General features: G+C 40.6%; 1 protein-coding gene across 1 annotated transcript in view; it reads left to right on the top strand.

The window, feature by feature from the left end:
- The window catches only part of LOC144522554 (spondin-1-like), a 279,723-nt gene that overhangs the window by 2,529 nt on the left and 253,558 nt on the right, over positions 1–23,636 (top strand). The window lies entirely within an intron of this gene.

Genomic DNA, 23,636 nt, shown 5'->3' with positions numbered 1-23,636 from the left:
GTGTATTTTTTTTCATTTCATTTCATGTTTATTTGAATAGGGACAGATGCTTAGACATAGACATTTGTGCAACAAATCTTCAATGTATAGCATCACAGCATTTATAACTATTGCTAATTTCCAATGCCCGTTCCTAGAAAGGCTTTTAAAAATGAAAACAAACATTAAACATTGCCACAATTAAAATACATAAGGCACATAAACATACAAGACACCTACATCTGTACCCACCAACCCACCCCATGCGCCCATACACCACCCCACGCCGTCCCACCCCTATATGTGACTACAGATCTGAATATCAATTAAAAACTTCTTCAGTTTAATGTGTAAGGTAATCCAATTCTTTATCTTCCTTTTTATCATGTTGAACATCTGTGTTTGCTCGCACTTCTGCGTTAAACAGTTTGGGTTTCCATTGATGATAAAGGGAAACAAACTACAGTGATCAATTTCTGGTATGTGGATGAACAGGCAATCCAGAAGCTGGCTCAGCCTTTTTATATGCAAATAAATTCTATATTGATATGAGGACAACTCCGTTTGTCTTAGGGTCTCTCAAGAGTTTTTGTGTGGCTTTCGTATATGATGTAAATTATGCATACATTAACTAAAGGTAGCCTGTGGAGTCTTTGACCACTATGGAGCAATGGTCTAAAAGTGGGTCTGTATTTTACTTGATATTGTTCATGCACACGTAGGGATGAAACGGTTACTGGTTTAATGATAAACGATCGTAAAATTCAACCATCGGTGGCGCACATGTTTTGAAAATATGGTGGAAGCTCACTTGTTATTCAAGCAGAGCTGGCATGCCCCCCCGGTGACGAGAAGCAGAGCGTGCTGGGCAAAAGTCTGTTGTCCTTATGCGCACGCTCTCTACTACTTTTACAAAAACTTGTCAAAATGTTTTTCTGCCACAAAAGCGTTGCCTGGGCTGCTCCTGCCATATACATGCTGTGGCTTGCTGGTCTGGTGTGCAGGATTTAGTCACCCCCGGGTGGACGGGCTACCGTGCACCGGCCATGCTCTGTGTCGGGCAGTGGCACAGTAGCCTACTCCAGGGTTACAATAATATTTATCCAATACAATTATGTATGTTAGGTTATTAGGGATGCAATTATCCATGTTAACAATTACATTTTTAGCACTGTTTTCTCAGCTTTAAGCTAGCTATGTGTTTAAGCAGAGACATAGTTAAGCGGGTGCTAAGGGGTGCGTTACTCACCACAGGAGGTGGCTGTACGCGATAAAAAGTATGGGTACTCATGTGGACAAATATCAGAAGTGCTGGTACTGAGTATACAAGTACTTGTATTTGTTTAGAAGAACATTCCACAGGGCCTCTTAAAAACAAATAGGAGGGGATATTTTGAAGTTCATTGACGTTTTAAACTGTCACAATAGCATTCTTGTTGTGTCATAAATGTGATGGACATTATATTATTAACATAATATTTCAATACAATTCAGATTTATTTATTCACTCTTAGACCACACATTGTGGAGTACTAAACATAAAACAAAACAAAACTCTGTACGGAGGTAAATAGCCAGAATGGATATTTAACAAACTAAATTATAAAAAAAAAAAAACATTGCTCAAAAAGTCCCCTAATCCAAAGAGTATCCTTTATTTATCTGTCTGTAACAGCACCACAAGCTACAACATCCACAATGGTCATAAAGATGAATCAACACCTCTCTTGATGAAGGTTGGATTTGTTGCAAAACTGTTAGATTAGTTTTAGCTACGTTTACCTAATAAACTGAGTGTAATGTGCACTATATGGCAAAAGATATGTGGACAGTGGAGTGAAGTCAATGGACCCCTCAACTGTACACCTACTCCAAAACCATTTTGGGATTTTGTAATCTGGCTGCAGGAATTTCATAAGTGATACAGGAAACGCCCAGAAATACCAAATGATACGTTAGAGAGTAATTGTAAATCATACATAATTTTTTTCTGCCACACAGCATCATTTTTTTTTTTTATTACATGCCACTTTGTGACACATTGATGAAGTACAGACTTCATTTATTGATATCATACTATGTCATTCCAGTTTACTACATTGCCAAGTGGCTCTTACTAATGCTTAACATGCTCATAGTTATTTCTAGTAGGATGTTTTGACCACGGTTAACAGTGCTGGGCTACCCCACGATAAATTCACCATGTAATGTCAGCTGTATCCCCACTAACGCAGAACGTTTAGGGAACGTTGGGGAGCGTTAGTTTCTGGTTCCCTAAAGGTTAGTTCGAACCAAACCAAAAACTAACGTTTAGGGAACGTTGCAACCCTGAGGGAACGTTCCCTAAATGTTAGTTTTTGGTTTGGTTAAGGAACCAACCAACTGAAACGTTCTTCTGTGGTTGCACTGTACCTCCACACAACGTTCCCGTTTGGTTGTTTTTGGTTGTTCTGAGTGCGGTTTTGAAATGTTTATTTAAACCAGCTCCATTTAAGTTTTTGAAGTAGCATATAAAAGATTCACTCAAAAATGATTGGTCTTATAAAATCAAAGTAAGATAAACAACATAGCAAGAGAATATATTTATTTTTAGGCTGATATCAATTTTGCTAAAAACAATACTTTTGTGCTTGATTTTCATTTTTTAACTGTATTAGATGAAAATACTTAAAACAATAATCTATCAATAGAACGATTTTCACAACTAAGAAAATTCACTTCTTTGATTTCACATTTAACTTCTAACAAGTGGCTCAGTTCAGTGTACAAATCCAACCGTTACACCCCCACACCAGTAGGGGGAAGACTCTGCTTTCAGGTGACCGATTCAAGTCCTGCCCTGACTTCCGTGTTGTGCTCACTATCAGGAAGTCTTGGATACACAACCAACACGATTCAATTTGCGTCACGATCTCACGAAAAAGTAAGTGAAATACGTTACAGTTTCATGTTGTTGTGGTTGTAATGCAAGGGTTTGGGGTTTAACCTTAAGCCCTTTCCCTCGTAGGGCTACACAAAGTTTACCAAAAAGGTTTTGAAGCAGTAGTTTTTCCCCTACCCCTCTTGCCAGTCAAGCAGTGAGTTGTTCAAAACTTTTTCTTTTTAGTAAAGTCTTTGTGCACAAACAATGTTCTCAATGCTGAGTTCATGTGTAGAGACACTGGTGATACTTAGAGTAAAGTTTCATGTTGTGCCGAACCTTCTTAGTGTAAAATAGTGATTTTGATGCGATCATAGTAGCCCCTAGCTCTCCCATTCAAAAGGCCATTTGACCCGAAAACGAGAATACTGTAAATAGTAGTAAGTAGCGCTTCCATCCTAAATATGCTTTTAAGCGAAAGTTTGACTCAGGTGCATTCACAAAAAGACCATAGGTTGCATTTTGGCGAGAGGTACGCTTTAAATAGACTGCATATATATATATATATATATATATATATATATATATATATATATATATATATATATATTGCGCTTTGTTAAAATCTTTGTTTGCTGTGCTGCGGTGCACGACGTGTGCTCGGCGGCCATCTTGCAGCGCATGTTGGGCAGTTATTGGCAAGCTATTTTCCTATTTAAGTGAATGGGGAAGCATACAGGAAGGGACGGAATATATGTATGCTACACAGCTGCCTACTGGCTTTACAAACTAACCCTATGCATTTCTATGGATGCTGTGTCTCCCTATTAGAAAGGCTCTGGGCTACAATTAGAAAATCCTGAGAAATCCTGTCACATATATTCAAATATTCTTTTTGCAATCAGTACAAATTGTATGGTCTTTTATTTCAGATGAATCCGTTCCACAAGCAAGAAAGCATTCCAGGACAGAGTGTGTGTGTCCGGAAGCCCTGTCCGTAAGTTAACATTTATGCATGCATTTAAGAAACCAGAGTCATATTTCCTACCATGGAACTACTGACACTCAACCTGGTGCATATCATGACTACATGACTGTTCTGATGTGTTTGTCTCTTCCTGCTTTTTTTCAGGTCAGCAGACATCACTGCCTCAGTCATCACTACATGTAAGTTTTGCGATTGTCTAATGTAACAGCATAGGTTCATCTTTTGCAATGGCATGTGCAAGAAACCTACCATAAATGAACTGACCAATATTCATATCTACTTTCTTTTCAGATGAGTCAACACCACATAGGAAACCAGCCGGTCGCCCCGAGCTGGATGGGTCTATTGTAACGCAAGCTCGGCCTGCCACTTCATCTTGGGACCCGGTTGAAGGAACAGTGGCTTTGATTTTTCCATTTCCAATTCAATACAATTTCATGACAAGGAACTTGAGAGTAACTTAACTGTTTTGTTGTTGTAAACAGCAGAACTCATCACACAGGAGACGGAAATGAGAGGTAAGAAGACTCACTTAAGTTGTTCACATATGCAAGTATATAATGTATTACAACTAAAACTAACACCATTAATTTTTCCATAGCCATGAGGACAACCATTACCTGCATGGCACAGCGGATGGACGCATTTGAGGAGAAGATGGATAACTCATTCAATTTTCTGGGCTCCATCATTTTCCAGGACTTGAAGTGGGAGTCCAACATCAACGCCATCCTTAAAAAGGCTCAGCAGAGGATGTACTTTCTACGGTAACTGCGGAAGCATGGCCTACCACAAGAGCTATTGGCCATCTTCTACACTGCTGCCATCCTCCTGCCTCGTCCCCTCTGGCAGGCGCTACAGATCCCTGCACAAAAAAACAACCAGACACAAGAACAGCTTCTTTCCCACTTCCATCACTATCATGAACTGCTGATAAGTGGGGTCATCCCCTCTTTGGACATTCACCTACACATTACATACTTTATCATTCCAATATGCATCTTGCACACTACATTTGCACTATTACTTTACTCTACTTCATGTGTACTGTATTGATATTATGTTGTGTAATTATATTTTGTGTTATGTGCCTATATGTATATTGTTGTCTCTATTGTACAGTATGTGTCTATATGGCCAATAAAACTGATTCTGATTATTATATAAAGTTTAAAATTGTTGGTACCATGGTTGTTAAAGTTGAATGTAAAAAAGAACGTTCCCTAAAGGTTATAACATTAGATTACAACGTTAGGGGAACGTTCTCTAAACGTTGGAACCAAACTTTCCATTTCAACCAAAACCTAACCAAACCTAACCTTCAGGGAACGTTCTGGGAACCAAAAATTGTTAGCTGGGATGGGTGGTCGACTAATCCAATGCTAAGGTAGCCAGCAAGTGCACTTTGGTCCGTCTGCCTCATCCCGCTAAGAGACTTCGTCGGGATGAGAGCGGACAGCCCCGAGGTAGCCAGCAAAAGGTGACTGTGAGCCGGGTATGGAGCACCGTGAGGTCACAGTTGTTTCAGCGGCTGTTGCAGTTAAGTTTAGCCCAGGACAGTTGAGTTTAGGCACAAACATGAAAAAAATATTGTGGTTTGGGTTAAAACACCGGTCCCCTTAAGTAGTACTCCCGGCACGTGAACACCCGTTTCATGGGTAAAAGTCTTGTATTTTCCCATTAATTTTGTCTGGGACACAAACTTGAATGAGTGTCCTAGTTAATTAGTGATATGAAAAAAATAATTGCTCTAAATGTACTTTAGAAGGGATATTTTAAAAGTTTTTAATGATCAACTTATATTTGAGACTAGACGTACTCTGGTGGTAACTCAATTGACATCAGTAAGTGGGCATGGTTAAAGTATAGGGGGCGGCTCAGTATCACATGTAGACCACACATTATAAGTTTCATTTAAATCGGATGATATTTGTCATATAAGGCTGATTTCCTGTTGCTAGCGGGGGGCGCTATGACCAAAAGTCAATACTGGCCTGTATATGGCCTGTGTGTGGCCTGTATATGGCCTATGGTATATTGGACTCTTGATTGTGGGAAATTTCAAGCAGATATGACAATGTACACTGTAGTTACAACCACTTTCTCGTTCATCGCTAAACACTCAAAATGGCCGGCACGCCACACCCACACTGTTTGACGAAAAGTTTTTCTTTTAATAACTTTTCATCTTTAAGGTGTTGAGATGGTACAGACCAAATTTGAAGTCCATCGGATGAAATCTCTAGGAGGAGTTCGTTAAAGTCTAGCACCTTAACTTTTAGGCCTACTTCCTGTTGCCACTAGGGGGCACTATGACTTTGAGTCAATTTTGTACGGTAAATGTCCTCAGAGTTAGAGTCTTATGAATCATGAAAAGTTTCGAGCCAATTGGACAATGTACACTCGAGTTACAGCCACTTTCGGTTTCGATGGCGAAACGCACAAAATGGCTGCCCCGCCACGGCCATGCCCTATGACGAAAAGTTTTTCTTTTAATAACTCTTCATCTTTAAGGTCTTAAGATGGCGCAGACCAAATTTGAAGTCGATCAGATGAAATCTCTAGGAGGAGTTTGTTAAAGTATGACGTGGAAATGGCCAAAATTGCACTAATTTCGAACTTTGAATTCAAAATGGCGGACTTCCTGTTGGGTTTAGGGTATGGCTCCAATTGTGTTTCTTGTACATCTTGACATGCTACATATGTTTACCAAGTTTCGTGAGTCTTGAGTCAAGTTTGTTGGGGGTGCTAGCGAGCCATTTTTGTGCGCCTATTCCCGAAACCCTTAAAATACGTAAATTTTCACCAGACTTGATGCGCCAGCCAATTCAAAAGGCAATTAATTTGCCGTAATAATAATAATTCCTTCAGTTTCAATAGGGCCTTTGCCGCTGTCGGCGCTCGGGCCCTAAATATGCTGTCCTTTGTGTCCCAGTTATATGAAGGGGTCGACAGCGAGACTGGCTTTTTTTCTGAATTACCTCAATCCATCAAACTCAGCTTCTCTTTATCAGATAGGTTTAAATAATAATACTTGTAAATGAAGTAAATGAATACAGCAATTCATATTCCTGACAGTTTATTCCCCACATGTTATTTATGCAGCTATTTATGCAGCTATTTTTGCAATGTCATGATTGTTTTTGTGCAGGGGAACAGGAGCCAAATGAACACAGTTGTGGTTCCCTGTGCAGCTGTTCTCTCCCCTCGCTCTCTGGTACTTAGTTGTTTCTGGCAGCTATCCTGTCCTGGAATGTTCCCGCCTGCTGTTTCACTAAAACACCACAACTGAGAGGTGCTGCTCATTGTTTTTCCCCATTACTACCATTAAAGTATGTCTGTTCTGTCTTAATTTATCAGCCCTTAAGAGTATGTCTAGGAGTGTCCATCTGTGTGTGTGTGTGATTCAGTATCCCACAGAGTCTGCAATCATTGTCTGCTTGGAAATGTGTGTCTTTGTGTTTATATGCACCTAATGTGCATTAGGGCTGTTGGAACAAATTCCAAAAGTCGAATATAATTCGAATAGTAAAAAAAAAATCAATACTATTCGAATTCTGAAATGACTATTGAAACGTGATTGTTTTTATAAATAGGTTGGCTAACGTTAACTAATCTCTCTCTCTTCTCATGTCTGATGAACAATAAGTTACGGGAGTGAGAAACACAAGGCATCGACATCCACCGAGCCAAAATGCTTATCTTATCAATGGTTAGCTCGTTCTGGTTTCCTAACTGCGTCGAAAGTTATAGGAGCTTAGCTGGGAGCTTCATGGAGACAGCTAAAGTTAATGTTAGCTTCCCTACAGCTGTACAACAGAGTTAGCTTCGACTTCATATATTACTTTCTAACAGCTGTATTCTCAGTAACGTGACAATCTGCAAAAAACAGGTTGCTTATAAATCACAAAAATAGTAGTGACAGCACTGTTTGGCTTAGTTATCAATGCCGTTAGCATCGTGGCTGGTATACGTGTGGATCTGCATGTGTGTTTTTCCCAGCCCTCCTTGGGTTAGTGTGAGACGTGGGTCATATGTATCTAGGCCAGCAACGTGCTATTGCTCAGGGAGACAAGCAGAGCTTGTTTGGATAAGGGGAGAGATGAGCAGATATGAGATATTATCTTTTTTCCTGCACAGATTATCTAGGGTTCAAAATTTAGCTGGGGATAAACAAGCCCAATCAGTTTAAGTACCACAGCTAAGTCATAGGTTTTAAATAGAGGCAATTACATAAGCCAAGCAGAGGGCTTTAAAGGGGTGATGGAATGATTATAAAGAGTATTTCACACTGTTCCTTAAGGTCACCTAATAGGGTATGTAACATTGGTTGGGCTGAAAATTGTACAGCGATTTCGCCCAAACCTGTAAGCGGACTCTATAGCACCCCCTAAGGTGTGGAAGGGCTTAACTTGGACATAGTTGCTCCGATCTTCAGCAAATTTAATACACATATTGCTCTAATCATTGCGGACATATTTCCTATGTACCTTCATTAGCTCTGCCCAACCGGAAGGCGGCTGTTATTAATTATTCATTTTTCATTCTTTCGAACTAGTCCTAGGCCGTGATTTCAATCTTCTTGAATCTTTGCAGGTAGTATCTGTTGACCCTCATGACGAAAAGTTATCCAAAGAATTTTGATAGTTGAAAAAATGCGCAAGTTACAGCAACTTCCTGTCTAAACAGGAAGTTGCGTTATCTTGGCAACAATTGTTCCGATTGCCCCGAAACTTGAACACGTTATTCCTCATGGCTGGTTTAGCATCTGTGCCAAAGTTGGCGGCAATCAGCTATTAGATGGCGCCGTTTTAATTTATTTTCAATAATCGGCTATATATCGATATATGGGAAACCTACTTTGTCTAACTGCTCCTGGGGCGTGAGTCCGATCGGCACAAAAACTTGCGTATAGACTCGTAGGACCCTAATGACAAAAAGTTATCAAAAGATGTTTGATAGCTAAAACAATGCGCAAGTTATGGACGACCAACTTCCTGTAGGTGGGTGTCGAAACAGGAACGGTTGTATCTTGGCAAAAGTTATTCCAATTTACATGAAACTTAGAATGTGTGGTCTACATGTAATATTGCGTCTACCAGTACCCCCTGGGCAAGGAGCGAGGGCCCGTCATCGCTGTTTGCAGCTTTAATTAGGGCCCGAGCTCCGACAGCGGCGAAGGACCTGTTGAAACTGAAGGAATTATTAAGGCCCGAGCACCAACAGCGACGAAGAGCCTATTGAAACTGAAGGAATTATGAGGGCCCGAGCACAAAAGTGCAAGGCCCCAAAGTGGCTGAAGATTGGGCCCGAGCACCAACAGCGACGAAGAGCCTATTGAAACTGAAGGAATTATGAGGGCCCGAGCACAAAAGTGCAAGGCCCCAAAGGTGCAAAATTTGCAGTGTCTGAGTGCTGCGCAAATGCACGGTCGCAAGGAGCGGCAAACGCCGGTAACCCCGACGCGCACAGAGGAGCGAGGACCCGTCCATCGCTGCTTGCAGCTTTAATTAGGGGTCCAAGCCCGAGTCTGCAAGAACGGGCAATAGCAAAGCTATGCCGTTCGCACAGCAGGGCTGTAAAACCCTATTGTTTTTCTACTGATTATTCATTCATTATTTTTATTAGGGGTCCAAGCCCGAGTCTGCAAGAACGGGCAACAGCAAAGCTATGCCGTTCTTACAGCAGGGCTGTAGAACCCTATTGTTTTTCTACTGATTTTTATTTTTAGGGGTCCAAGCCTGAGTCTGCAAGAACGGGCAATAGGAAAGCTATGCCGTTCTTACAGCAGGGCTGTAGAACCCTATTGTTTTTCTACAGATTTTTATTTTTAGGGGTCCAAGCCTGAGTCTGCAAGAACGGGCAATAGGAAAGCTATGCCGTTCTTACAGCTGGGCTGTAGAACCCTATTGTTTTTCTACTGATTATTATTCTTCTCCGCCTAAAACTCCGACTACAGCCTAAACCGTACATGGTGGGGTTTTGGCATTTTCAGGAATGGCCCAGAACTCTGCAAGGACCTCAGGCGCAACAATTCACCCACTTCCACCACCAGCAGAAAAACGCGTTTGGCCCTATAACTCCCACACCGTACACCGTACATTCAAAAACCATACATCCACGCGTTCCCTGGATCCAACTGAATCACGTGATATAGGCCACGCCCATTTCCGCCTAAACTTTTATGCGTGAAAAATGGGCCGGACAAAAAGTTAATAAAAACAATTTTGATAGGATAAAAATTACAAAAATTACGCACAAACAAATTTGTGTAGCTAACTACGAAAACACCAACTTTGCCATATCTCGGCCAAAATAAATGCCATCAACGCCAAACTTTAGATTCTTATTTACCATGACGCTCTGAAGGTCACCCACGCGTTTTACAAAAATTGGCCACTAGGGGGCGCTACAAGTACAACAAGTTTATATCTCATGAACCGCTCATCCAATTTTTACAAAATTTGTTGGGTACCATCTAGTGCCACTCCTGAGGCCAACCCTAGAGTGGGGGTACTGACGGGTCAAAGTGGCGTTGCCTGTGGGACCCACGTCTAAATTTACTACTTACACTAATGTGAACAACTTTAAATTTACAGGGTAAATATACAATGGGTCATGGACCACACCTACCAAAAATTACACATGTGGACCACTAGGTGGCGCTATAATGTTTTTTTGCCTTTAACTCCCACATTACACATCGCACATTAAAAATCCTTACATCTACGTGTTCCTTGACTCAAGCTGAATCACATGATATAGGCAAAGCCCATTTCCGCTTAAATTCTTTTCCGCAATATCGCGCAATGCGCAAAACCAACTTTTTCGAACTCGTCCTAAGCCGTGCAACGGATCAGCACGAAATCTGGTACGTAGCATCTCCAGATGGACGTGACCAAAAGTTACTCAAGGAATTTTGCCACGTTAAAGTATGCGCATTTGACGACCAAACTAATTTTCCTAGCTAGCTACCACACACGTATCGTATCTCGACCAAATTAAATGTTATCAGCAAGGAACTTGAGATCGTTCAACATCCCACTACGATGGTCTATACCAAATTTGGCAAAGATTGGCCTACCACAGAACTTGCAGCTCACACTTCTCAATATTTATTGATGTTTGCCTCCTACCGTTAGGTTTCGGTTTTCATTTTTGTGTGCTCCTTTGGTTTTTTACAATAAACAAACTTCTTAAGCCACCTGACAAAGTTTCTACAACCTTCACAGTGGACAAATTCAACTCTTTTCTTTCACTTCTTCAATCCAAAATCAACACCATTCATAGGCGCCGATGAAAATACTGAGCACCCACGTGTGCCAGACTGCCAATAGGCTACATTGATTTACAATTAAACATTGCAGTTGGTGCTAAGTGGAGAGTCTGTCATAGTGTTATATACTTATAACCATCATATTGGTTATGTCGGTGGCATTGATTCCTAATTTCCCACGAAGCTGATCGCGGTAGCGTGTCAGTTGAACTTTTCATCTCCAATCCTATCCGTATAGCATTGTTAAAGGTAGTCTGTATATGCCTGGAGGTGAACTGTTGATCGCTACGTTTGCAACGGCGACGTACCGCAGACGTCGCGGGTCGCGGCTCTCGATATTTACCGCCGTCTGCCTCCCCGCCGCCGGGCTTCGGGTTCCTCTTTCGCGCGCTCCCCGGGGCGTCGGGGGCGACTGGCGTGGGTGGCTTGGGCCCCGTCATAACTGCTTGCAGTGCAGTGAACTCAGCAGAGACTTCCTTCTTCATTGGTGATGGTCTGGCCCGCCCCCTATGTTTAAGCCACGCCCCCTTTCATAAATGCTGACCCATCTAAGGTTGAGTCTTGTGTGAGGTATCATTGATTATTATTATAAATGAATTGGCTTTTTGAGGGGCTTAACATATTCAAAAACTCACCAAAATTGGCGGTCGCATCAAGTCTGGTGAAAAGTTACGTATTTTAAGGGTTTCGGGAATAGGCGCACAAAAATCGCTCTCTAGCGCCCCATACAAAGTTAAAAAAATTGAGTCCCTGCAGTGCGTTTAATATAGACTCATGAAAGTTGGTACACATATATAACATTTCGAGATGTACAAATAACGTCATTGGAGCCATACCCTAAACCCAACAGGAAGTCCGCCATTTTGATTTCAAAGTTCAAAATTAGTGCGATTTTGACCATTTCCACATGTCGTACTTTAACGAACTCCTCCTAGAGATTTCATCCGATCAACTTCAAATTCGGTCTGTGCCATCTTAAGACATTAAAGATGAAAAGTTGTTAAAAGAAAAACTTTTCGTCATAGGGCGTGGCCGTGGCGGGGCGGCCATTTTGTGCATTTCGCCATCAAAACAGGAAGTGGGTGTAACTTGGGTGTACATTGTCCAATTGGCTCGAAACCTTTCAGGATTCATAAGAGTCCAACCCTGAGGAAAAATAAAGGCCAATATTTTCTTAAAGTCATAGCGCCCCCTAGTGGCAACAGGAAGTAGGCCTAAAAGTCAAGGTGCTATACTTTAACGAACTCCTCCTAGAGATTTCATCCGGTGGACTTCAAATTTGGTCTGTACCATCTCAACACCTTAAAGATGAAAAATTATTAAAGGAAAAACTTTTCGTCAAACGGTGTGGGCGGGGCGTGGTGGCCATTTTGAGTGTTTAGCGATTAACAAAGAAATTGTTGTCACTTGAGTGTACGTTGTCGTATCTGCCCGAAATTTCTCACGATTGACAAGGGTCCAGGTCTGAGGACATCTACAGGCCAATATTGACTTTTGGTCATAGCGCCCCCCGCTGGGAACAGGAAATGCGCCTTATATGACAAACATCATCCGATTTACATGAAACTTATGTGTAGTCGACATGTGATACTGAGCCGCCCCTATACTTTAACCACACCCACTTACTCAGGACCTTCTCCCCAACTGGCGTCCCACCTATGAACATTCATTTTTAGAACAATAACAACAGAACCAGAGACACCACTACAAGGAATTGAACCCTGGGTCTCTGTAGTCGGGAAACATATTGCCCATGTACTTATGCACATGACTGCTCACACTGTGTGATTGACAGTTGATCTCTGCGAAGCCCAGTGCAAAAACACCATAATTTAAAATTTCACAGCAGCAAACAGTGGTTGAATGATATAACTGATATAATGATGATATAATCGTGATAGCTGAACGGACAAAAACAAAAGTGCTGTCTACAGAAATTCAAGTTTCAGAAAAATCATGGAGAAAGATGTCTCAGTACTACTCACACTATGTTTTTTTTTAGGTTTTATTTTTCATCTTTTCTTCCAATTTTCTGTGCACAGTAGTCCTTCTAACTCTACTTTACACTACTAACAGATATGTGCAGGAGGTCCATGCTATCCTCCAAGGTCCCACCAACTCCACGTACATGCTCCAACCAACAAGTACAAGTTGGCAATCCAGAACCAGAAGGACTGCTGGCACGGCACACTGTTGTCCCACACACAATCATTGAATTTGACATGCAAACACAACCAAGCCAGAGATAGTGCTATGTGAAATTCAACCCTAGATCAAGTGCGAAAAAACACAATGGTTTAACATTTTCAACAGCAGCAAACAGTGGTTGTTTTATATTACTGGCTAGTTTAAGCATTGATAGTCACCATCACTTTTTCTCTAATTACCAATTCCATCTGCACAACTAACTCTCTACTCATACCCACTTCTTCTGAGTTTCCTCCTCTCAGCCAACCAGTAGGAGTCACTAGAGTCACTAGGCTTCTAGGGGTGGAACGGTACACAGAAGTCACGGTTCGGTTCATACCTCGGTTCAGACATCACGGTTCGGTTCAGTACAATGGAGGGAAAAGCAAAACAAAAATGCAATTTTTTTTATTGTGCATGTCTCAGCTGTCCACTGAGCTAGCTGTAACAGCTTGAAGTGTATAAAGTAAGATGTAAACAGTAAACAATAAGTACCCTGCATCATCTCCAGACTCCATCCGTAACTTGTAAACAAAATAAGACAATCAGCTAGTAGTGTGATATGGGAGACAAGCGCTGCTCTCATATGTGAATGCACAGAGCAGGGATGTTAAAAGAACAGCTTCAGTTACACAGAGCAGTTGACGAGTGTTGGTGTTAGCTTCACACGCTAACGTGAAGCTAACAGCTAATGGCGGTGCTAACAGCTAATACCGGAGCAAACAGCGAAGCAAACGGGCCAGCAGGCCATTTGTGGTCGAGGCGAGAAGGGATACAGCTATGTCCGTGTTTGGTTATATATGGAAGGGACTAGTTTGCTTCGTGTGGACTCTCTGGACCGACTGACTTGACATGTAGGCGGAGTACCGCGTGTCTAACAGTAGTTCCGCATTACATTAATTAATTTGCACGCAAGTTTTATTTATTTTTATACCGTGTATTCTCCGTGTAAATTCATGTACCGAACCGAGACGCCCGTACCGTTTCGGTTTAATATGAATATATGTACCGTTCCACCCCTACTGGCTTCCCACCCACAAATAATGTGTTTGATGGACAGCAAGCATGATGAAGTTGGGGAGACCATTACTGGCAATTAAATCACAATGAATATAATGTATCTCCAAAGGCGGAGCTAGATAATGATCCTAAGATTTTCCATCTATGAATACAAAAATGATCATGCATTTTGCCAAATAAAGGCTTAATTAAACTATTTTTTTAATTATAGTACAATATGCACCACTGGAACAAAAGGTCAAGCAAAAATTAAGGTTCATTTATATTTCTACAATACAGGGATGCACAAGGAAATGGAAGTTATAGTCACTTTATGCTACTTAAGAAAAAACTAGATGAGTTGAGGAGTCTTAAAGTCTGAGGAAAGAAGGTGCTCTGTAGTCTAGTGGTATGACAATGAATACTTTTGAATTGCTTGCCAGAAGGCAGAAGGGTAACCAGGCTGTTGCTGGGGTGTGTATTGTCTTTTGATGTCCTTTGGGCTCTGCGCAGGCACCTCACATCACAGATATCACTAATGCTAATGCAGACAACAGTAGGCGCGCATACACAACCACACACACACACACACACACACACACACACACACACACACACACACACACACACACACATTTCAGTGTCATTTCTTGTCTTGTTTTCTTGTTGGTATTAAAAAACCAAACATTTATTTATCAAATCAGATATTTTCATGCCACAAATGATTATTGAGGTTCAGAAACAGGTCAGGTAATAAGACTTTAGGTCAAAAGCTCAGTGTTTGTGAAGGGCGAGCCCAATGTCTTAGAAAGTATTTTACTATACAACATCGTAATTATTTACCTTTGCTTGTCATTTAGTCTGTTCACTTAGTTTGCTCTTTAGTAAAAGTGACAGACTTGTCTGTTTTTGTCAGAGTTTTTCACACCAAAGCCACAATAATGTCAGAACTTTTCACACCAAAACCACAATAATGTCAGAGCTTTCGCACAAGAAAAACAGAAATGAGAAAAGGGCAAAGAAAGGCAGGAAAGAAATCATTTGAGCTTTCTCTACAAGTAGAATAGAAATAGTCCATTTTATGTATCTAGTATGTGTGAACACAAACAAGGTCATAGAAACTTTCATTTATCTTAAATTGTCCTCCCATTATAGCACTAAAATAAGTATATAACCAAGGCTTGACTAGTCAATCTTACTAGCCACTTTGGTGGGTGACATACAGGTATAGGCCTATATAATGGTTACACTGGTCGCTGCTGGAGCACTTTGCCACTGTGCTGCCGCAGATTTTAGAAAGAGCTTTGGGGTCATTTTTAAATATTTTATTTTAAATATACTCAATGATACTCAATGAGCAATACTTCTTCTCCAAAGTTGTTTTGTGTAATTGTACGCCAAGCCACAGAATTGTTCCATTTGCTCAAAAAAATAAACACACACACACACACACAAACAGTTTTTTACTGAGAAGATGTTTGGATGTGACACTGCCTTGCTTGGGTGGCTCAAACACAAAAAAAATGTAATATGATGCAATATTTGTGATCCAAGATCTTAGCAGCATTCTGCAGATGATGATTGATGGAAAGCTTAAGGCAAAAATGTTGATGCTTTTGAAGTCTTTATCAAGTAAGAGAACTTTGTTACTTCCAGAAATACGCTGATCTTCAAGTGTTGACGTGACATTTTAATCTGTCTGCCTGCCTGCCTGTGTTTTCCTTAAGAAAAATGTTCAATTCTGCACTCAGGTCCGAAAGGTTTTAACTGTATACTCCTCTGTATCTGCTTTGAATTTAATTGCAAACCTGTGATGTGCGCACACACACAACAACAAACACAAACACTAATATCACTCTTATTGCCCTTTTCTCCAGGGATCCTGGGTGTCTGTTCAAGCCTTGGTTGTATTGTCTGTCTCCCTGTGTGTGTGTGTGTGTGTGTGTGTGTGTGTGTGTGTGTGTGTGTGTGTGTGTGTGTGTGTTTAAACAGGGCTGTGTTTGCTTGTGCAGGCACTCTGAAGCATCTGTGTTTACCGTCTCAACAGAAAGCGAGAGATTGAGATAAACAAACCGTGCACACACACAGACATGCCAGCCTGTGCAGTGAAAACAAACGCTCCTTTAACAGTCTTCCCACACTCCCTCATTTCCTGTCTTTATCTCTCTCTCTTTTGGTCTGCCCTTCCATCTCTCTTACTGGTGAAAATAAGGCTTAAAACTGTTTCTAACTTGTTTCTGTGTATTTAAATACAATGGCATGAGAGTAATGATGCTAATTCAGATTTTTCTTACTGACTAATAGCAGACCCTTGTTAATTAATCATTAACCGTTACCGTAACCCTTCAAGCAGGCAACAGAGTCCTAGTTCACCCATCTGGGAGGCTTTGTCCATGCAACCGACAAGTCTGCAGCAGTCCGCGGAGCATATGTCCTGTCATACTGTGTGTAGGATTAGCCAATTTAACCCGCCAGTCCGCATCAATCACGTGGCATATGTCACATATCGCTCCCCTGTGAGCACTGTCCAGCAGAGAGCTATGGTCTTTGCAAAGAAAAGAGCAGCTTGAAATGCAATTTGCTAGAGCAAAGCAGTGTTTCCCATAAATAGGTTCTAATTTGGCGCCCCGCCAAGGTAGATTAAGACCCACCGAGGCAGATAAAATCCGAATTACATTTCTTCCAATTTACGATGTATTTTTACAGCGCACACAGACTAGCGGCCTCCAGCCCCTCCCCCTCGTGAAGCTGCCCACTGTGTGCATGACACAGAGTCAATGATTCACTTCAGGCTCAGAGGCTAATGTTAGTAGTAGCAGAGACGGTTTAGTTATACAATATCTTTGGTAGTAGCATGCTGCTTGTGGTGCTGTGGCTTGCTGAATAAAGGAGAATTAAAGCAGAATTCCGGCCAATTTTTACGTTAATCTTGATCGCTATAGCTACGCGAGTACTTTCGATAGAAAAAACCCCGACCCAAATCAGTGCAGGTAACACGGAGAAGCTGCAGCTACGTACTAGAAGCGTCTCCTGAGCTAAAACGGCAGTGGTCGGGGCAGAGCCGCGGGAGCATATTTTGAATTGGGGGTGCTGACAAATTTTCCAGAGTGAAATTTTCAGCCAAAGTCAACCACCACACACCAAACTGCATCCATCACATTTATTGAACTGAATAGATATTAAATTCATTATAAATAGCCTATCCAGACAATAATTAGCCAGCCATAGGCTACTGATCCTGAAACACCAGAAAATAATCCCGTTATCACTATTCAACCAAGTGAAATTTCTTTCATACCCATACTGTCAAGATGAAGACAAAATAATTTATTAAAACGAAGGCACTTCGTGGTGTCAAAACAGTACTAAGGCTTCGGTAATACAACAAGGTACACGCTCCAAAAGCGAAAAAACAAAAACAAGAATAAAGTCCAAAATCCAAGGCAGAACAAAATAAGCACAGTTAATGCACGATATAGGCACACAGCTACGACAATGGTACAGAATATGCCTACTACAAGCTCAAAAACGGAGCCACAAAACACAAGGGTATACAACACATCACTGAATTATATCAAATCAAAATGAAGCAAGCCAGTCTGCGGCTGCCCTGGTGCTGCTAGCTTGGCTTACAAGATTAGCTCCCTTGTCGTCTGTTGCTAGCAGGGACGCTGTGGCAGTGACAGGTGTAGAGGGTGCTGCTGCTACTTCTTTCGATTACAGTTGCTGAGTTTTCTGCCTCCAGTCTTTTAGGCTTTTTAGCCTGTGGTTGATTTATAAAGAAATCTAAAATGCGCTTTTGTGCCATGGTTAGCTAACTTCTGTACTGTTGACCAGCTGGGAAAGTTTCCACAACTATCTTCACTCATGAATGAGTGTCAGAGGCGCACAGCACGCCTTGCTCTTGGCAAAATCAGCAGATTCATTCTAATCAAATTATGTGTTTATCTCTTACTTACCAGATTTTAAAATGTATTACATTTAATTTGTAATGAAAGGAATTAGATTTATATTAATAATCAATTTATTAAAAGTATTTGTCCTTTCGCTAGGGGGTGCTGCAGCACCCTCCGCACCCCTAGTTCCCGCGGCCATGGGTCGGGGCAAGTTTTAGAGTGCCTTTGTGCCTCTTAACAGACACAAAATGCAATTAATATGTCTGTGCCACATGAACAGGGCCCTTACGTGTCAACAAGATGCGTTTTCAATATGGTGGTCTGGTGGATGTCCTGCATAGGACAGATCATGCCTTCGCAGCGAAAGGTTTAGATTATTTCCCCCTCAAAATAGGTAATTGAGCACTAGTGGTTATGACCATATCAGTGACTATGTAACTACATGAAAACGGGATAAACGATGTCTGTGGCTTGCACAGTAATAGCGTTACTGAAGCTTAGCTGTAGCATTGTGCTGTCTCCTGGGAATTCAGTTGTAGCAGGAAAAGATAAACAGTAGTGTGCAGATTGGAGCGTAGTGTGTGAAGAGCGGAGTTGTTTATAAGGGAAGAAGCTTGGAGTAACGTAACTATGGAGAATATAGCAGATATACAACACACGGAAGAGCCTTTTGAGTTTGATGGTCGTCCTTATTTATTTGTTTGTGAAAGAAAGAAAATGAAAACGAAATAAAGAAAGAAGGAAATAGCTGTCTGTGACTTTTGTCTCCCTCTTAATGTCCTATCAGGACTTTGGGGCGGGGTATTAGGTCATTGTTATTGGTTATTGTTTAAGCTTAGGCAGCTGGGGAACACTGGCTACAAGGTCATAAGCCATGTGTGTATGTGTGTCTCTCTCCGTGTGTGTTTAGTCTTTAAAATGTCTGACAGGGTCCAAGTACCGCAGGGATGGTGCTAGACACATCTTGAATACACAAGCCTCACTCAGGGACTTTGAGAATTGTCCTCTTTCACAACACTTTGCTTTTGGCTCGAGCTGGTGTAACCTGTGTGATTCAATGGAGAAAAAATAATAATTGTTAATGTCATCAAAAGCACAATTAAAGCTTGGCCATATTACTGCTGCTGGTGTTGTCATAATATCAAGTAAAGACAGTTAACAACTGAGATTAATGTTGACTTATGAGTTCATTTAATGACTCACTTCCCATACTGATACCATTAAAACTGGACATGCACATTTCACTCATCTTTGCTCACACCACAGTTCAGTACAAAACATTTTGCTTCTCTTGCTCTCTGATTACTGATGAAGATGACAATCTACTAATTCTGTGCACCTATGCCATATTTTATAAAACGTAGCCCCTGCAAAGCTAGCAGTTTCAGTTGAAATGGCATCAAAAAAGCCATGTTGCTTCTATTATGCTTTCATTTAGCTGGACACCTATTTCCTTATGGGGCCATTGGTGGAATGCATTGCAGGCAAGCTTTTTCCAAAATTTCCTGTGATTCTTTTGATAAACCTACAGGATGTAATAGACATAATAGGCTAACACACTGCAACTTAAGAAAACACAACACAATAAGAAAACACATTACGAAAAACAACACAGAAAAAAAAAAAAAACATAACGAAAACACAACAGAAGTGTTTCCAGGGACACTTTTAAGTGATGCAGACATCTGGCTTGCTTTGCCGCTGCAGTTTGATGTTTGATAACTTTTTTGAAGTTGGCTATCCGTCAGTAGTGCTGGGAAATGAGCTACATGTAAGGGTTTTTGGCTTTTTCATGTCATTTCATTGACATTGCATGACTGATAACAATTTAGAAAGTTAAAAAATATATAATAAGAATAGAAAAAACATGTTTTCTTATTGTGTTGTGTTTTCTTAACTTGTTTTCTTAACGTGTTGTGTTACTTAATGTGTTGTGTTTTCTTAATGTGATGTGATCTATTTGCATGTTTTCTTTGCAGTGCGTTGGCCTCTCAGGGCCACTATACAAAGGTGCTATGAGCAGAAAAATGTAATTGTCAAATCAATATTATTTTTACAATTGTGTTTGTTTATTTAGGATCCTCATTAGCTCCTGCATTGTATTGGAGCTATTCTTCCTGAGGTCCTTAGTTAGTTAATACAAAGATAGAATCGAAAGAATAGAAAACACGGCCTTGTTGTAGTATTTTACTAAATTGGGATAAGCCATGCAACCTGTTGTTTGAACAAAGTTCAACTACATGGTCTATTTCAAATTATTTCAGAAAATTCATTTGGTGAATAGATAATGAGATATGACATTTCTTTCATGTTTTTCCTGGTTCAAAATTAGAAACATGCACCAATCTGACCATTTGTCTGGTGAGGTAATGGAAGCATAGAAGTTGATGTATGAGTGTCGAGGAGAATTATCAGTCATCTGTTGTACCTGCTACCAGATGCAATGTCTGTCTCAAACTATTCATATTGAGCCTTGGCAGACCACAGTAAGAGAAGAGCTCTTGTGGGCTTGCAAGGCTAGTTGCTTCCTGTAACAATGAGTTTGGAATCCACAGCCTCCAAAGACACACACCAAATTCCAGGGATTTAAAACATGTATTCTAATTATAGCAGTTAAAAGTCCAATCCTATTTAAAAATGTCTAAAAAGAATGATTACAAAAGTCCTTTGTTAAAAACAGGAGTAAAAAAATTTCTTTGTCTGATGAGACCGTCCCGTCCTCGTCGCACTCACTGCTCCGCCGTACACCGCAGATGAGAGCTGCGTCAGTACCTTTTTTTACACACACACACACACACACACACACACACACACACACAGTTTACAACACCTGGTATCTGTTAGTTTGACCCAATGTCTGATTGACAACAATACTTAAACGACTAGGCAGAGGTCTTAACTCTCCCCATAGACTCTGGGTTCGGTTTCACTGCTGGCTGTATTGTCTGTAGACTACTCATCTCGCCAATTTTGTTTGTGTCACTCCAGTTCCTACTTTGTTCCTCTCACTTCTGGCTGGCATGCTGGAGGGACGAGGCTTACCTGGCGCCTGGGGAGCAGTGCTCTGTCTGCGGTCACTTGCCGCCATGGTGTGTAACATACTGTTGCTGTACCTTTCCTTCTTCCCCAGTGACTTCATCACAGTGCCCCCATAGATGGCTTGAGGGAGATTACACATCAATGACAACACAGACACACATCTCATGGGGCCTCATGTATAAACGTTAAGTACGCACGAAAAGGTTACATATCCTGGCTTTCACGCCATTACACAAACTCTAGAGCAGCAGTGAGAATGTGCGGACCGTCCGCAAAGTCTTGTCTGGCTCTGTAACATGGCGAATCCAAACTGAAAAGTGCCGAAACTCACCATTTATTACAAAATAAAGTTTCCACTCCAGTTACTGTCGTACATCTATGAAAAAAAAACACAATTTATAGGCTACTTAATTAGGGCTGCAGCTATCGATTATTTTAGTAATCAAGTATTCTAACTGGGTAACGAGACCCGGTGCTAACACAGCGCTGGTGCCTTAACGTACAGTATCTATAAGACCGACTAGAAACGCAGATTTTGGTGCCTGCGCTGCCCTCTGACGCTTCGAAACAGACATTAGAGGCAACAGAAACATCACTGCATGGGATGCTATTAAACATTACACTTGGCAGCAGGTAACGTTAACGTTAGCCTACTGTTAGCGAGGCGCTGGATTAAACACGGTTAAAATGCTGACAGCTAAACAGTGTAAAGTGTGACTGCATTTCACTGTAGAGGATTCCAACACCGGGACGTAGCAATCTACAGCTGCCGTTGCCAGTAAAAAACAAAGACGGTGCGTTTACTTACTAACTCGCCTCGCCAGCCTTGTGGTGCATTCAAAGTTATTGCAAAATACCCTTTTCCCATCTAGTGGTTGTTTTTGTCGTTTAACAGCAATTTAGTGGTGAAATAAGTTATTGTCATAAGTTATTGCTATTAAATTTTTAATATTTCATTTAATTTTGACCATATGGCCTTAGCAATAAACAAGCCTGTTTAAAAGTATCGGTTCAGGCACCATTTAGGCACCAGCTTCGTTTTAAAAGTATCGCTTTAGCACTGGTATCGGAAAAAATCCAAACGGTATCCAACCCTAATTATAAAGATTATTCTTTTTGCATCAGATTATTATGTTGATAAGGCAAGGCTGGTCTTTGTATAGGCTACTTAATTTCTTGTGTGTAAGAAATGAGTTTTGGAAGTAAAATCAATATTAATTTATCAAGTAAAGTCAACTTAATTTTTCAAGTAAAGTCAAATTGGTTTTGCAAATGACTGAATTTAAAATTAAGCAAATTTACTTGCAAAGTTAAGTAGACTTTACTTAATAAATTAAGTTGACTTTACTTACTAAATTAAGTAGACTTTACTTCCAAAACTCATTTCTTACATTCAAGAAAGTAAGTAGCCTATACAAAGACTAGCCTTGCATTATATACATAATAATCTGATGCAAAAAGTTGCCTTACCTTTTTAAGTAGATCAGGCACAATATGTTGTATCATGCTTGGTCTACTTAAAAAGTTAAGTATGTGTCATCTATGTGTTAGAAATGACAATCCTCTTATCACAAAGCGTGATAAATTTTTCACCATTGTCTTACATTGTATAGACCAAACTACAAATCGATTTATCAAAACAATCGACAGATTAAATCATTGGATGAGTCAAACAATCTCAGGTACAATTATGTATCTTAACCCAAAACAAGACTTGGAAGTCGTTTAGCTCAATAAACAAATTTATTTGACAATAAAATAAGAACCATTCCACAGAGTCTTGAACACTGAAGGGATCAGTGCCGGACATGCTATGAGAACCCCAATGACAGTCTTTCCTAGAGGTTAGAACAAAAGAATAACAAAATGAAATCCTAGCTGTCAAACAGCTACATTCAAATCCACAGCTACATTCAGATACATTGATTGCAAAAAAACAAACAAAAATCCAGCAGCTCTCAAAATTTAAAACTGTAGTGAAGAAATGTCCAGTTCTACATGGTTTCTCTGCCTCTTGTGGCAGTACATGAAAAGCTGCTTGAAAAATAGTGTTCAGGTTACTTTAAATGCTTTACTTGAGCTGGAGCTGAATTGTGTATGCCATTTAAAGTGCAAAGAACAGACAGAATTCACAATACATAACATAATAAAGCATGCGCCAGCATCGTCAAACTCTTATCAAATTAATTATTTTCCAACATCATAGAATAAAAAAAATTAGGAGTTTAACCTGAGAGTGCATTGGAAGAACCTCAGAAGAACTGTGTAAAACTCTGTAAAACTTGATAAGAGTGAGCGCACTCAAATCCTACACCTTCACCGCCATCTGTATAGCTTTTAAGCATGCAAACAGACCTTGAGTTCATGGACTTTGGAGGACATTTTTTTGTTGCAGCTCTAGGAAGATCTTCT

The sequence above is a fragment of the Sander vitreus genome, chromosome 8, assembly GCF_031162955.1.
Source record: "Sander vitreus isolate 19-12246 chromosome 8, sanVit1, whole genome shotgun sequence".
Classification (NCBI taxonomy): Eukaryota; Metazoa; Chordata; class Actinopteri; order Perciformes; family Percidae; genus Sander; species Sander vitreus.
Note: the sequence above shows the minus strand (reverse complement) of the source record. Positions and strands in the feature narration are given on the sequence as shown.